This window comes from Aythya ferina, assembly GCF_964211825.1.
Source record: "Aythya ferina genome assembly, chromosome: 3".
Classification (NCBI taxonomy): Eukaryota; Metazoa; Chordata; class Aves; order Anseriformes; family Anatidae; genus Aythya; species Aythya ferina.
The window spans coordinates 64,905,226-64,922,319 of NC_140298.1; the positions used below are offsets into that span (position 1 = coordinate 64,905,226).

At 40.1% G+C, this 17,094-nt stretch overlaps 1 long non-coding RNA gene across 1 annotated transcript in view; it reads left to right on the top strand.

The window, feature by feature from the left end:
• Positions 1 to 932: 932 nt before the first annotated feature.
• Positions 933 to 17,094, top strand: part of LOC311434855 — a 31,897-nt gene continuing 15,735 nt past the window's right edge. The window contains exon 1 of the long non-coding RNA XR_014691774.1: positions 933 to 1,166. This is a non-coding gene — a long non-coding RNA (uncharacterized lncRNA). The remainder of the gene's footprint in view (positions 1,167 to 17,094) is intronic.

The window sequence follows — 17,094 nt, forward strand, 5'->3', positions numbered from 1 at the left end:
AGCCTCCGTCGGTGCAGGTCCACCTGTTCCACCATGGTCTCCTCCATGGGCTGCAGCGTGGAACCCTGCTCCACCGTGGTACTCCATGGGCTGCAGGGGGACATCCTGCTTCACCATGGTCCTCACCACAGGCCGCAGGGGACTTCTGCTCCGGTGCCTGGAGCACCTCTCCTCCTCTTTCTTCACTGACCTTGGTGCCTGCAAGGCTGTTCCTCACTCCTCTCACTCTCCCAGCTGCTGTGTATTGCAGCGTTTTTTTCCCCTGTCTTAAATATGCTCTCACAGAGGCGCAAAACAACATCACTTATTGGCTAGGCTCTGGTCAGCAGTGGAGCCCTTACCAAACATGGGGCAGCTTCTAGATCTTTCTCACAGAAGCCAGCCTTATGGCTCCCTGCTACCAAAACCTTGGCACTACAACTTCTCAATGAAGAAGATAGAGGTTTTTAAGAAATTTATATCCTTTTAAGTGCTTGTGGGATATTTAGGGCAATGTCACACCTTTGCCAAGCCAGCATGAAAAACAGCATTAACTAAGTAGTGAAGCAGTCTGTGTGGACACATTTTCAAGCTGTTTAATATGTCTGACATGCTTAGTAAATATTTACAAAAATTCCTCCAATATTTCCCCCCTCTAATAAGGGGAAAAAAGTAAAAGGAGTTTCTGGAACTACACCAATTCTTCCAAATAAAATACTCACATATCCGTCTTTTCTTGGTAATGTGTTTGCAAACTCTGAACAAAAATGAAAATAAAGAAGTATAAATTACTTCTGCTGTCTGATCCAAGCCTGTAGAAAAGCTGCAGGTGAAGCTACAAGCTAAAATTCACGAGAGGGTCAGAACTGATTTTATAGGTAATTAGCAGGGGAAGTTGTGTTGTCACCACACTTCACACTGCCTAGGAAAAGAGAAGTGTCTCTGTGTCCTTTACTCATTCACTGTTTGGTCTTGCTCAGATGTGTTCTCTGAGGCTGGAATATCAGGATCTATTTGCCAACATCTCCTGCCTGTTTTCTGTGTACAGGCAGAAGAGGACTGTCAAGAAGATCTCTGTTCTTCTCCTTTGGAGTACTGGCAGCAAAGGAAGACAATTGGGCTGCAGAACTACAGAGATGAACACGCTTGTTGCCTCCTTCACCACCAGGAACAAAATAGAAGCAGAGGTATGATTTATTAACAACAATTTTTTTTGGCTAGGTTGTAAAACTACAAGCTAACCTTCCTCAGCTTTCAGGAATTCCCAGAATTAAAGCCCATATGGCATCTACTTTATCAGATTATTTTTATGTGAAGATTCACTTCAAGCAACTGCTTATCCCAGCCATCCATATGTGTAGTGTGGTGGCACAGACTTTTAGACAAGATCACGATCATAAAATTTACTGAGTTCTATACAATAGACCCCAGTTGTTAGGCAGAAATTCCTTCAAACTGAATGAAAAATAATACGCAGAACCCATACTTTGGGCCTGCTGGCAGATGACATTCACCCGTGTCATGTTTTCTCTACAAGATGTCAACATAGAGCTGCCATCACTCAGAAAGGCATGCTTCACTTTAAAGCCTCAGCCTCCCAGACTGGAGATGAGCTAAGCATAACCCTGACCAGCATCAGTCTAACAGTATTGTTAGTATAACATATTGTATGTCGAATTTCCTGCCTCTGAAATACTGTCTTGCTTTTAAGGTTGCATGTTTACAAAGGCAGATGTTCCTTCAAAATGTTAAGAAAATCTGTCATGTTTTTTGAGTTAAAGGTTGCAGAGTTACTCTGATCTGAAATCTTAACATTTGCTTCTTTTTTCTTTTTTATTTTTTATCATTTTTTCCTTACTGCCTCAATGCCCTCTTGCTAACAGATTTACTCTAAATTAAATATTCTGGGAACTTTAGACTAGCCATGTTTTCAATATAAATCCCTCACTATGATCACTTATTCTGGTAAATTGTGTTAGGTCCCAATTCTGTGAGAACTAAATAAATGATAATTTCACTTATGTTAAGAGCTTAATGGAGAATTACTGTGGACTTTGCTGTAAACAGTATTACTCCCTTTACAATAGAGTGGTTTCACAGAGTTTTATTTCATGGGCAAATTGGGATTTCATGTGACACATGTAGCTTTTGTTAGGCTTTTTTGAAAAGAGAAAAAAGCTCACAAACTAACTCTTACTTTTCACCTACCAACAGTAAAACTAGTGAGATCTTGAGTCAAGTAGAGTTTTTGTTTGTTTGTTTGTTTGTTCAGGAATGATAGGTATATGTTCTGTAGGTATCTCTTTTTCAGGTATATTGGCAGTACTGAGAAACAGACGGAAGCATCTGGATAAGACTGGAAATGTCAGATCATACTCTGGGGTTCTCACTGATTTGATGACAATATCTTTATGACTGAGATGATGTAAAATGGAGATTTTTCTTACGCCACATGAAGTAAAGTCATTTCTAATGTCTTATTTGGAAGAGGAATATTGCTATTACAAGGTGTCTGTACACCATTTTAAAGAATAACTAACTTTACTTTAAGATTGGACCTGTTATTTTTTTCTAATGGTATGTCCTAGTTTGTACATAATTAATTCAAGGAATACCTAAAGGTGCATGTTAAATTTGAGCTCTGATTTAATCGTTATAATGCTCACTTTTCCTTTCATATCTGTATATCTATCTATACTACTATACCCAGCTAAATTCATAATGGCTCCTTCAGGTTGGAGGGTTTACACTTTATCTAGTTTAAAAAGTCATGAGGATAAACCTTAAACATATAAAAATAATTAACAACCATAAAATCAAGGGGATTTATAGAACTGTCAAGGAAAATTGATCATTAACTGGATTTTTTTTTATAAAATACAAGTACTATCTGAATACAATTAATAGACATATGTCATATGAGAAGGTATATTAACGCAATTAAAATCTAATGAACTACAATTCAGTTTCATTAAAATCTAATTACTCATCTAGATTTATATAACTGGGACCTGAAATTAATGATGGAGGTTTGTTTCTCTGTCATGTGTTTGCTACCCTCAATCAGAGCTACTTCATTCCCAACAGCTAGGCAGACAGGATTTGCATTTTTTTAAGAGATTCATCTGCCTCTGAGTCCATGGGAAATATCGCTATGCCTTCTTTCAGTTTATAATGATATTTTCCAGAGATGATCTGAATTTTTCAGTGTGGGTGATGTGTTCTCATTAGCAGTCAGAGTTCCTTCATACATTAATTTTTCCCCTTTTTCAGAGTGTAAATTAAGTATTTTCCCCATTCCTTATGCCATGTATCTTTTTATGAATCCTTTTAAAGTTATGAATGGACTTTTAGAAGTGCTTAGGCAGTAGTAGTTCTCATGGGTATGCTTTCAGAGCTGCTGGATACCAAACACTTCCAAGTTATTTCATCCAGATTCTTAACAAGGACGAGAAGTCACCATAAAGTTTCATCAGAGGCTCCAATAGTTTGTGTTCTAACAGCCTAGCCAGCGGCAATGACGTTCATTTGCCAGAAACCATGGAAGAGTATATCTTCTATTACAAGATGTTTGTAATTAAGATCTGTTTGTCCTTTATGTAACAGAACTTTCCTGGTTTCCTTCATTTCAATGGAAAATTTAAAGAAAACCTCTTTGAACATCTCTGTCAGTTTTACCAAAATCAATTCATATGGAGAAATGTTTATACAGGAAAGTTATAGCTGTTTCCCAGTAAGAGAAGTACCAACTCATTTCTCATTAAACAACTGTTCACGTTTGGTTAGTCTCTTCTTTGACCTCAGATTTATAGTTTCCAATGATTTAGGACTCCCTGGAAGAAATCTTTATAATTTTAGGCAACTCTGCTTTGAGCTGTCCCTTTTGAGCTGAGAAGATAATCTTGATGAAATGAAATCACAGGTTAGTCCACAAGCACAGGAAGTTTATGAAGGTAGATAAAACCAGTGTAAGGTTTTGCTGTTTCTGTCACCTCCACATCCAGTAGTATCCATAAACAGCCACTGTCACTATCACTGTAAGTGTGCCTAGCTGTAATACTTCTTTTCTCACTGTACAAAACCTAGACTGGACAAAGCATCGGTAGTAATATAATACACAATACTTCTGCTTACATGTGGAAACAGACTACACAGTTTCTTCCATGTCTAATATTCATCAATCAAATTTTACTTAAATATATCAGTTGATACATTAGGAACCTAATATCTTACTTTACCTTGCTAGTTTTATACACCTTATGCTATACATTTTATGTACAGTGCAGCTAGTACAGGTTAAGACAGGATGTGAATTTAAAACAAGATAAAGCCTTAATGTACTTAATGTACTTCCAGAGTGGACTTCAAAATAGAGTTTTAATATGGAAAGGAAGTACATGTATTAAAAACATGCTTTGAGCTGAACATCACTAGTTAAAAACAAAACACTTTCACTTGACCATGATGCTAAAGAAAAACTTTGTGCTGTATAATTTGTTCTTAAGATTCATATTCATTCATGTCACAGCATTTTCCCCAAGACTTCTCACGGCAGTTTTCCATAAAATTGAAAAGTAGATCAGGTTCTTCTGCTATCTGTCATGAGACACAAGCGCACTTTACCTTTTCAAGAATTAGTATTATTACAAAAAACAAATAATAATATTCTGTATTATTCTCTTTGGAGACCTCCAGAAGAGAACCTACCACACAAATGCTAAGAGTAATTACTGATTTTTGCAAGCGGATCCACTAAAATTGTCCTTGAATCATACAGATTAAGTAGATACTGCACACATTAAGCACCCTGCTGTCTTCTACAGTGTTATGTGTCTTCTTTTACTTCATTGTTCTCTGCTTTTCTATACAATGTCCTCATACTAGTCAGAGAGAGGAGTGAAGTAAAACCTAGAGAACTAGAAGGAAAAAAAAATTGTTTCTGCAGCAGAAGCTAGAGGAATCTCGAGGCATTGACACTACACCATCCACAATAATAATTTTGTACAATAGAAAAATTCTGCTTGAAGAAAACTTTTCTTCATAGTCCATCCCCAGTTGTAAGCTGGTTATGTTTCGATTCCCTTTGACCTGCCTAAATTTCAGTGCAACTATAACAAAACTCATTCTTTAGAGAAAGTTATTTTCCAAATAACAGCATTCAGGAGAGAGAATCTGTTGTAACAATTCCCTCAACTACAACAAGCTGAAAAAATTTCTGATCAGTTCTTTAAGGTGCATCTTCCATGTGGAAGGACAGGGAGTGCAGGGGAACCTAGCTGACATTCACTGGTTCTGCTTTAAATACTTCAAAAACACCATCGTAGCCTGAACAAACAATTGAACAGAGCTAACATTGTAGAGGAAACAACTTTTTTTTTTTTTTTAATATTTTAATTGCAAATTCTTGGGGGTTAATGTCCTGGTTTCAGTTAGAACAGGGTTAATTTTCTTCCTAGTAGCTGGTGGAATGCTGTGTTTTGTCTTAGGATGAGAAGAGTGCTGATAACACCCCGATGTTTTCATTGTTGCAGAGCAGCGCAATTATAATTATAATTAAATAAATTATTTCATTTATTACTATTACAACTGAATGTTTAATTATCTTGGTAGATATTATTTAATTATTCTTTTTCTTAATCCCCTTTTTCCTGTCAGTCGTTATCACCAAGACAGCTGGCAAATAGGGGACAATGATCAACCTCTATATGGGGTGAGATGACAACTGTCAGAGAGTCTGTTACTCAGGCAGAATTACTGAGTTCTCAGGAATGGAAGCATGTGTTTTCCTTTCCAGTGAAAGGGCTGTTCTGGGGAGTGGTGACACTAAATGCCATGTCACTAGAGAATAATCTCTTCTGACAGTCAATAATCAAAACCCATTGGCAAGCAGCAAGGAAGATGTTTAAATGACTTCTGACTTGGAGAATAAAGACTGAAAATGACTTCTGACTTGGAGAAAAAATTCTCATAACTAATTTATTTCCAGAGAAAGAGTTGCACAGGGACTCAAAAGCAAACACCCCACAAATCCTGTGTGAGTTTCAAGTAGAAACAGAGTTCTGTTAATTCTATGAAACTACCATATAGACAGATTTAGAAGCATATTAAAATAAGAAATTAGAAGGGCTTAGCAGTAAAGAGCTAGTCAGTCAGGATAAGAAAGTCTTCATTATCCTTATCTTATGTCTTAAAGTAATATTATTTGCTTTAAACATTTCATAGTGAGTTATGTAACAGTTACCAACATTTTAGAAATGTTCAGAAAGCCCTGGTATATGAGAAATTTGGTAGATGGATTTCCAAGTCCTACATGCATCCAGAAAGAACCAACTTCCAGCTCACTTTCTGCATGAAAATGCCCTTGATTAAATGTGCAGTCATAATTATATATAGATCAAAGTATAAATCATCTTGGCTGACAGAACTAGTGATGCAAAGCACTAACTACCTACTATTCTCTTTGAAAAATGACCTCTCCAATTGTGAAACACAGACATACCTTGTATTGACTGTTTTAATATGTTTGGAGGTTCATAAAGCTGGGCTTCTATCTTGCAAATATTTTGGCAGATGTCTGTCAATCAGCACCTTTCATTAAGCCAGCAGGCACTATATGAACCATTTAATCTTTGAGCTGTTCAGTCCTAGGGAAGATGTGCTCAAGTACAGGTCCTTGTAGAGGTCCCTGTAACAAAGGTCCTTGTAAAAATGCTCACAGCCCAAAGTTCTATTTCTGTAATGATCTGTCTGTCCAAAGATCCCTGAACCAGTGAAGAATTTTTTATGTTGGCCTCTCCCCATACAGAGGTGTCTGGAAAATGGGAAGTAGTGACAAATCAAGAAATATAGGATGTAGAGAAAGCATCAGTGAATGAAAAAAAATAGGAACATAATTTTACACATCTAAAGTGAAAAAAAAAAAAGGGGGGGGGACTAACTGGTCTTAGGTATGTTCATGTAAGAGAGAGAGTCAATGATAAACTGGCAGGCATATTGGTAGAGTACTGTATTTTTCAGTACTCTGTTCCTTCAAGAATTGGATTTCTAAACAAAAGGCACAGCAGGAAATCAGGCATCAGCAAAGCTCTGAGCTTCTGGAAGACACTGCCAAGACTAGGCCTGTAGGCCTTGTTGGCTTGAGTTCTTGTTACAGGCATTTCATGACAAAAAGTTGAAAGGTGGTTCCAGAGCAAGGAACAAGCTAGAAGAAAATAACTACGTGTAAAAATCATAAGGATTATTTTGACAATGTGAAGATTGCAATATTCATGATCCAATTATCAGGATAATGAATGGCTGTATTAGGTCATAGGGTTATTAAGTGTATATGAACATAGACATGATTTAATAATAAGCAAAAAAGAAGCAAACCATACTGCTACAGCCACAATTCTCCAAAGATAAGAGACTGGATTTTATTAAAGTAATGATCTCTTTTATTAGTCCAGCTGACAGACCTTGGGAAAAATGAACTAACAAACAAATGAACAAACAAAAAAAAAACACACACACAAAAAATGCTCCATATTGGAAGCAGGAGTACAAAATTCACAAATTAGATGTAGAGTAGGAATGAGCATTTCCTGTTGTTCTTCTTATATGCTAATTGATAAGACCAAATTATGATAAGCATATATGGGGGCAGGAAATTTGCAAGAGAATAGGAATTACTTCAGGATCAGAGCAGAAGGAAGATTTTTTTTTTTTATTATTTTATTGAAAAAAAACAGTATCTCTGTGGATATATGGATGATGGATCTATGACTTTAAGTATATGGTAGAGTAATACATTTTAGTTCCCAGGTTTGTCTTTTGAAAGTATTTTATAAGTCTCCTTTGAGTATCAGGACTGAATAGTCAAAAATGAAGTAGCTGCTCTGTGAAAAAGTTTTTCCCAGTGGTAGCTGTATATTTATGTTCTGCATCGATTGCATATGTGAATTCATTTTAGTGCACAGTGGGGATGTTGTTTTATCCAAGTAATTTCAAAGAAGATATTTTGTGCACTAGATGAAATTCTGCAATACACATGCTAGATGTTGATGATTCTATTGTGAGAGAAAACACTGATCTATGTTACTATGCATTATCATATACAATAACTGAAGATCAACATACTTCAATCTAGAACACCAGTCACCCCCAGAGCCATGGTTTGCAGATACTCCAGCTTATCTGATCTGCAAAGAACACTCACAAAACCCTGTTAATCAGTCTAAATATGATGTTCACCAAGAGAAGTATTCTTCTCATGAAATAAATCACACCTGAATATTCCTGTGACTTTCTGCAGTGCAAACAAACCAAAATAAAACAACAGAACCCACTGATAATATCCTTTTTCCCAGCCAGTTTCAATGTATATTGGGTTTTAAAATGGAATACATGAGGTTTGAGCTTTTCCCATACTGACATCAATATAATCAAACCAATACAATCTGTTCCAAAAGATAACCCATGCTGAACCTTTTTTGCCAATCTCACTATTCTCTTGAGCTTTCAAGTACTCTTCTACAGATTACTTTTTTTTTTTTTTCATCAAAAGCAAGCTTTTCATAAACCTGCATACATCACACAGATGAAAAAGCTCTTAACACTGCTCCACAGGCATTGCAGTAAATGTCTCACCAAAGCCAAGATAGGTCCCTCTAATGTGATAACCTTAAGTTATTCTTCTTTTTGATACTATTCTTCTTCCATACTAACAGCCCCCCCCATTTACCCTTTCCCAAAATGCCCCATTTTTGTTCATTCATATTTTCTATATATATGACCATTCTTAATATTTCTACCTTTGTCAGTAGTCCCATTAAACTAGCATCTTCCTTGCGTTTTCCATACTGCTCATGTTAGTGTTTTTTTCACAACATAACGTTTAAAAAACAAAATGAAGCAGAAGATTGTTGTGTAGATCTGGCTATAGACTTAGCAGATCAGTGAAGTTACGGTGAGACAAATATGTGTTTATAGTATTTTGCTACTTGCAAAGTCATGAGAAAAAAATAAATAAATACATATTGTCTTTTATTATCCAACATTCTTTTGATCCTACGTTTCAATGCCAGCAGCGTCAGGGGCGGGACATTTAAATCGGGCGTCATAGCCGTTTCGCAGCCACTTGCCGAGGCGATCGGCTCTGGGGCAGACGCGTTCTGCAGTGGAGCGGGGGATCGGACGGGCAGGGCTAATTTTTCCGGCACCGAGACCACTTGAGGGAGCCGCCGGCAGCCCTCGTGAGGGAGGCGAACGAGGCGAGAACGAGGCGTAGCCAGCAGCGCCCCCTCCCCGGCCGTTCAAAAGCTGCCCCTAGGGAGCACGGGCAAGCAGGGCGTGGCGCGTCAATAAGCAGTTAGCACAGGCAGGGCGAGCAGGCAGGGCAAGCAGGAAGGACAGAGCGCTCCCTCCCGCCCATACGAACATTTCCTCTAACGGCGGTCTACCGCTAGCTCAGCTGCAATGGTCTCCTCCAGGCACAGCGCTCTCCAGGAAGTCTGTACACACCCAGACCCACTGCCCGCTCAAAACTGCGGCAGTTCAGGTCTCCGGGTGCAGGGAGTGCCTGAGCCTCTTGCTACCACCTGTGGGGGGCAGAGAGACTGAGTGCATGAGGTGCGAGCAGGTGCATGACCTGGTCTGCCTCGTGGCAGAACTCAAGGAGGAGGTCGAAAGGTTGAGGGATATCAGGGACTGCGAGCGGGAGATAGACTTGTGGAGCAACTCCCTGTGCAGCCTGAAGGACAGGCACCGGGGTGAGACACCCCAAATGGGGGTGGACCCCCTGCCCTGTTGCTGTTGGGCAGAGGGAGGGGACCTGGGAGTTGAGGAGGAATGGAAACAGGTCCCTGCTCGACATCGCAGGCGATGTGCCAGGGCAAGGCTGGGAGAGAAGGCAATGGCCCAACTGAAGTGCATCTACACTAATGCACGCAGCATGGGTAACAAACAGGAGTAGCTAGAAGTCATTGTACAGCAGGCAAGCTATGACTTGGTTGCCATCACGGAAACGTGGTGGGACCACTCTCACGACTGGAGTGCTACAATGACTGGCTATAAGCTCTTCAGAAGGGACAGGCAGCATGGAAGGGGTGGTGGTGTGGCTCTCTACATCAGAGAGAGTTTTGATGTCATGGAACTTGAGGCTGGGAATGATAAGGTTAAGTCTCTGTGGGTTAGAATCAGCGAGGAAGGCCAACAAGGGAAGCATCCTGGTGGGGGTCTGTTATAGATTACTGAACCAGGATGAGGAGTTCTACAGGCAGCTGACAAAAGTTGCAAAATCATCAGCGCTTGTTCTTGTGGGGGACTTCAACTTCCCAGATATATCCTGGAAGCACAACACAGCCCACAGAAAGCAGTCTAGGAGGTTTCTGGAGAGCGTGGAAGATAGCTTCCTGATGCAGCTGGTTAGTGAGCCTACCAGGGGAAGTGCACCGCTAGACCTTCTCTTCACAAACAGAGAAGGACTAGTGGGAGATGTGGTGGTCGGAAGCTGACTTGGGCAGAGTGACCACGAATGGTGGAGTTCTCTATTCTTGGTGAGGCCAGGAAGGGGACCAGTAAAACCGCTGTATTGGACTTCCAGAGGGCTTACTTTGAACTGCTCACGACACTGGTTGGATGAGTCTCTTGGGAGGCGGTTCTGAAGGACAGAGGAGTCCAGGAAGGCTGGGCACTCTTCAAGAAGGAAATCTTAATGGCACAGGAGCGGTCTGTCCCCATGTGCCCAAAGACAAGCCAGCATGGAAGACCAGCCTGGCTCAACAGAGAACTGTGGCTTGAGCGTAGGAGAAAAAAAGAGGGTTTACAATCTTTGGAAAAGAGGGTGGGCCACTCGGAGGGACTATAAGGATGTTGTGAGGCAGTGCAGGGACAAAATTAGAAAGGCCAAAGCTCATCTGGAGCTCGATCTGGGTACTGCCATTAAAGATAACAAAAAATATTTTTACAAATACATCAATGCTAAATGGTGGACTAGGGAGAATCTCCAGCCTTTACTGGGTGCGGGGGGGAACTTAGTTACAAAAGATGAGGAAAAGGCTGAGGTGCTTAATGCCTTCTTTGCCTCAGTCTTTAGTGGCAATACCAGTTATTCTCTGGATACCCAGTACCCTGAGCTGGTGGAAGGGGATGGGGAGCAGAATGTGGCCCTCACTATCCATGAGGAAACAGCTGGTGACCTGCTACAGCACTTGGATGTACGCAAGTCGATGGGGCCAAATGGGATCCACCTGAGGATACTGAGAGAACTGGCAGAGGAGCTGGCCAAGCCGCTTACCATCATTTATCAACAGTCCTGGCTATTGGGGGAGGTCCCAGTTGACTGGCGGCTAGCAAACGTGACGCCCATCTACAAGAAGGGCCGGAGGGCAGACCCGGGAAACTATAGGCCTGTCAGTTTGACCTCAGTGCCAGGGAAACTCCTGGAGCAGATTATCTTGAGTGGCATCACGTGGCATCATGTGTCACTTGCAGGGCAAACAGGCGATCAGGCCCAGTCAGCATGGGTTTATGAAAGGCAGGTCTTGCTTGACAAACCTGATCTCCTTCTTTGACAAAGCGACGTGCTTGGTGGACGAGGGAAAGGCTGTGGATGTGGTCTACCTTGACTTCAGCAAGGCTTTTGATGCTGTTTCCCACAGCATTCTTCTCAAGAAACTGGCTGCTCATGGCTTGGACTGGCACACGCTTCGTTGGGTTAGAAACTGGCTGGATAGCCAGGCCCAAAGAGTTGTGGTAAATGGAGTCAAATCCAGTTGGAGGCCAGTCACTAGTGGCGTTCCCCAGGGCTCGGTACTGGGGCCAGTCCTCTTTAATACCTTTATCGATGATCTGGATGAGGGGATTGAGAGCACCCTTAGTAAGTTTGCAGATGACACCAAATTAGGTGTGTGTGTTGATCTGATTGAGGGCAGAAAGGCTCTGCAGGAGGATCTGGATAGGCTGGACTGATGGGCTGAGGCCACCTGTATGAAGTTCAACAAGGCCAAGTGCCAGGTCCTGCACCTGGGGTGCAACAACCCCAAGCTGAGCTACAGGCTGGGAGATGAGTGGTTGGAAAGCTGCCTGGCGGAGAAGGACCTGGAAGTGTTGGTTGATAATCGGCTGAGTATGAGGCAGCAGTGTGCTCAGGTGGCCAAGAAGGCCAAACAGCATCCTGGCTTGTATAAGAAGCAGTGTGGCCAGCAGGTCTAGGGAAGTGATTGTCCCCTGTACTCGGCTCTGGTGAGGCCGTACCTGGAGTACTGTGTTCAGTTTTGGGCCCCTCGCTACAAGAAGGACATCGAGGTGCTTGAAAGAGTCCAGAGAAGGGCAACGAAGCTGGTGAGGGGTCTGGAGAACAAGTCTTATAAGGAGCGGCTGAGGGAGCTGGGTTTGTTCAGCTGGAGAAGAGGAGGCTCAGGGGTGACCTTATTGCTCTTTATAAGTACATTCAAGGAGGCTGTAGTGAGGTGGGGATTGGTCTATTCTCCCATGTGCCTAGTGACAGGACAAGGGACAACGGGCTAAAGTTGCGCCAGGGGTGTTTTAGGTTGGATATTAGGAAGAACTTCTTTACTGAGAGGGTTGTGAAGCATTGGAATGGGCTGCTCAGGGAAGTGGTGGAGTCACCATCTCTGGAGGTCTTTAAAAGACATTTAGATGTTGAACTTAGTGATATGGTTTAGTGGGGGACTTGTTAATGTTAGGTCAGAGGTTGGACTCGATGATCTTGAGGTCTCTTCCAATCTAGACAATTCTGTGTGATTCTGTAATAATCTTTTACTATGCAGTCCGATTACCTTTATTGTCACATACCACTGGATAAAATATAGCTCCTGATAGTATGAACCCTTCTCAGTATAACTATTTGAACTTGAATGCTGTGGAACTCGTTTTACCTTGTAGTGAAATAAGGTGAAGAAATTATTATTCTTTAGCTTCATTTCCTGAGAAGCATTAGTAGGATTATGAAAAGCCTTCTTCTTACATAATCAGCATGAAGAGAAAAACATAACAGGGTTTTACTGGAATTGAAAGTAAACAATCTAAGAGAATAAAATCAAAGAAGGAGACTGTTCAGAACACAAGAACCACAAGGATGGACTTTGCCTTAGTTGTTAATGCAAGACACAGAAGACATGAAACAGGTAGGCACTTAGGGACTACTTTATTAAACGACACAGACTAGATTTTTTCAACAGGAACTGTCCCATACAAATCACCTTTCTCTGGTAACATCATCTATATTGGATTATATGATATTACTCAATCTCAAAACCTCAGTGCCTAACACCCTCCCATAGCATAGGATGGAGAAAAAAAAATTGGTATTACACTAGATATGGTAGTCTGCTTCTTAAGTATTTGTTTCTGCAGAGTAGGAGTTCACAGTCTGCTGCTCTGTCCTGTCAGAGTGGCCCCCTATCCCACTTTCAGGAGGAAGCAGTACACCTTGAAATTTATTACTTGATACAGTCAAAGGAAAAGTTACAGGAGTCATACCTTGGAATGGTGAAATATTTTCTTTACTCTGCTAGTCCATGCAAATATTTCCTATTTTGGAGGCTGATGTTGGGGGAAATTTTCAGAAGCACAACACAATAAAGTAAAATCGGGATGTTGCTGCAACTTATAGTTAACAGGCCAGTAGAAATGTGCTTTCTAGACAGTTAGTGATATATAGGCATAAAAATAATATAGTGAGTATACTGCAATTGTTGTGCTGTTACATAAGCCTTTGCAGAAGGTGTGATTGAGATATCTCTATATCAAGGGTAGTCATGACCCTTAGAGAGCAAGATGGAAACTGTTTGATGAACTCCTCTCTGCCTTCTCCCTGACATAAAAAGGCAAAATGATGTATTTTAGAAAAGCATTGAATTAAACTATTTCTTGTTTGTAAGTGGATATATACAATAACTGACACAAAAATAGCAAGTTGTAATATTTTCTATGTTGAAATCTGTTCTTCTGCAGCTCTCAGTTTTGCTAGACTGGAAAATCAAGATTCACAGTTTCAGTTTGCACTCTGGTTACTAAAAACAGAAAGTTTACAGTATTAATTTACTTTCCTCATCCCAGTGCTTTTGGGATTTTAAGTCAAGAGGATTCTTTGACATTTTCTTGCACATGTTCATCAGAAGCCATAACTTGAAAGTGGTTGAGATGTTCATAATTTCTGAGTGTTCTGGCTTTGCAATAAAAACAATCCAATATATAAAATTCCTGGAATAGCTAGCGACAACATTTAGTTTTTCAGCCATCATAATCTTGTTTAGGCAAACCAAAATGTTGATTTCTGGGAAGCACGTTGTCAAGTATCATTATGTTGCACCTTGATAGAAGACTGACCAATACTCCAAATGAGAAAAAGCAGGATCTTGTCATCAAAACAAATACAGGATTTCTGTTGGAAAGCAGCTCTAGAATCTCAATACTCTGGTTGCTAGGAATAAATATATTATTTTCAGTCCAAGTGTATGGTTTATGCAGATCTGGTTTATGCATATTGTCTCCTATCTTAAAGAACCATTTCTCCGTTAGCCATGATACCCTCCCGATATATCTAAAGAAAACAATAAATTCTGTGTGGATTTGTCTTATTCTCAGACTTTGATTCAAGGCTAAAGAAGCCACATTCTTTTAGTCTTGTTTGTCTGAGAATCATAGAATCACAGAAGGGTTTGGATTGGAAAGGACCTTAAAGATCCTTAAAGGACCTTAAAGGAAAGGACCTTGTTCCAAACGCCATGCCAGGGACACCTTCCATTAGATCAGGTTACCCCAAGCCCTGTTCAGCTCTTCCTTGAACACTTCAGGCAGGGATGGGGCATCCCCAACTTCTCTAAGCAGCCTGTTCCACTTCCTCACCACCCTCATGCTAAATAATTTCTTCCTATTATCTAATCTATCTATATCTACCCTCTTTTAGTTTAAAACCATTACCCCATTATCCCTCCCTGATAAAGAATCTCTCTCCTGCTTTCTTGTAGGCCCTCTTTAGGCCACTATAAGGCTTGAAGGCCTTATACTATAAGGCCAGTGTAAGGTCTCCATAGAGGCTTCTCTTCTCCAGGCTGAACAGCCCCAACTCTCTAAGTCTGTCCAGCAGAGCAGAGGTGCTCCAGTCCTCTGATCATATTTGTGGCCCTCTTCTGGGCTCACTCCAACAGGACCATGTCCTTCTTATATGCTGGGGGTCCCAGAGCTGAATGCAGTATTCTTTGTGGGATCTCACAAGAGTGGATTAGAAGGGGAAAATAACTTCTTTTGACCTGATAGCTGCACTTCTTTTGATACACCAAAAGAGAATGTGGTTGGAGTGTGTCTTGAAGTTTGTCCTCATAGTCTTTGCTTCCTCCAGTTGTATCTTTCATGCACATGATAATTTACCAGATCAAGCTTTCTACTACATTACATTAATTATACTCCCTTCTTTCTTTCTATTAAAAATCAATCTCAGAATACATGTTCAGTTAAAACACAAATTTAATATTCTGTGGACTTTTCCAATAATTAATCTTTCTTAAGTTACATGTTCAATGGTAGAAAAGTGAAGTGTTCTGAACAGGCAAATGTCACAAATCCTGGCCTCATCAAAGACCACCAAGCATGAACTCATCTCTGCATCCATTTGCACATAATTCTGGATAGTGGCATGTGGTAAAGCATGAAGTAAGTAAGTAAGTAAGTAAGACTCTGTGGGCAGGATCATTTCCTTATTGAAGGATTTGCAAAATCTTGGCAGTTGTTGAAAACATTGACCTGTTGGAGAACAGTATTTTTAGGGGATAAAGAAATCTGATTACATTCTTGTATATTAGATCACAGTTAAGTTTATCCTGCTGAAGGAATTACTTCATATTGTATATGGAATGTTCAAGCCTTGGTCTGTTTGGCTATTCAATATCATATGGTTCAAAGGGTTTGTTTTTGTATGTTAATTTCCTGACTACAAATTTGTTTTTACTTAGTCATCAGACCTTGAATTCTAGAACATTTTGGCCTTCTAAGCTACAAAAATTCATCAGAACTGTACCAGCAATAAAATGGAGATGGAGACTGAGCTAATAACTATCTGTATGAAAGGATCATAGTATCTGTTTTCCTAACATGCCTATAAATTTTATCTGTTGGATTTTTTAATGAAAATTATTTCTTAAGTGAGAACTAATGGAAGAAATTATTTATTTCTTCCCTTTAAGTAGAAGTGAAGACATGGTAATAGTATATTATGATACATTTTAAATAGTTTTTGAAACTGCAGCTGACATGCACATTCTTTCCTCCTTCACAATCTGTTCTCCCTTTTGACTTTTATCCATTAAAAAGGTCAGCTAAGTAATTTAGTGTATGAGCTGAGACAATAAATGGCACCATTAGAGGTAGCAAAATTTGTATGAGACCAGTTTATGTCTGTCTACGATATGTTTATGCAATGACCTTTCCACGCAACTAGTTTAAAAAGATGTTCTCCAAAGACAAATTGGATCTCACAGTATCATTTTTGTTTGTACATCTGTTACCACTGCTCTTATTCCCAAGATGCTGGCAGATTATTTTTATCTACTTTACAATACCTGCATTTTTTATTTCAGTCTTGAATTTTAAATATCACATTCATGGGACTAAACAGTGAAGATGCAAATAGTTTACATCTGACTAGATGATAATGGAAGGTGTGTGTAATTCATACAACTTCAGTAACTCCAGGTGCCAGTGTAGGATCTCAGCTGCACCTATGAGCAGTCTTGTTCCAGTTCTGGACATAGCCAGAAAAATCAAATGAAGATGAAACACTGTAGATCCAATAACACTGGAAATGCTAAAGAATGTTTGTAATAGAAAGAAGAGGCTGTTGGATAGTTTTATGTCAAAGACATAAGACAGCCATGACAATGGCAAAAGAAAAAGTCTTAGAAAGTCACTGAGAGACTCCGAGTGGATCGATAATAAATGAGGTAGAAAGTCAGAAGAAAACAAGTTCTTGAAAGGACAAGGGTCTTGCAAACTGATGATTAAATGTAATATACTACATGAAGAAGCACAAATGTGAAATGTTTCTTCAGTGAGGAAGATGAACAACAGGTCCTTTCCTGAACAACAGGTCTTCAGGAAAAGAGATTCTTCTTGCAG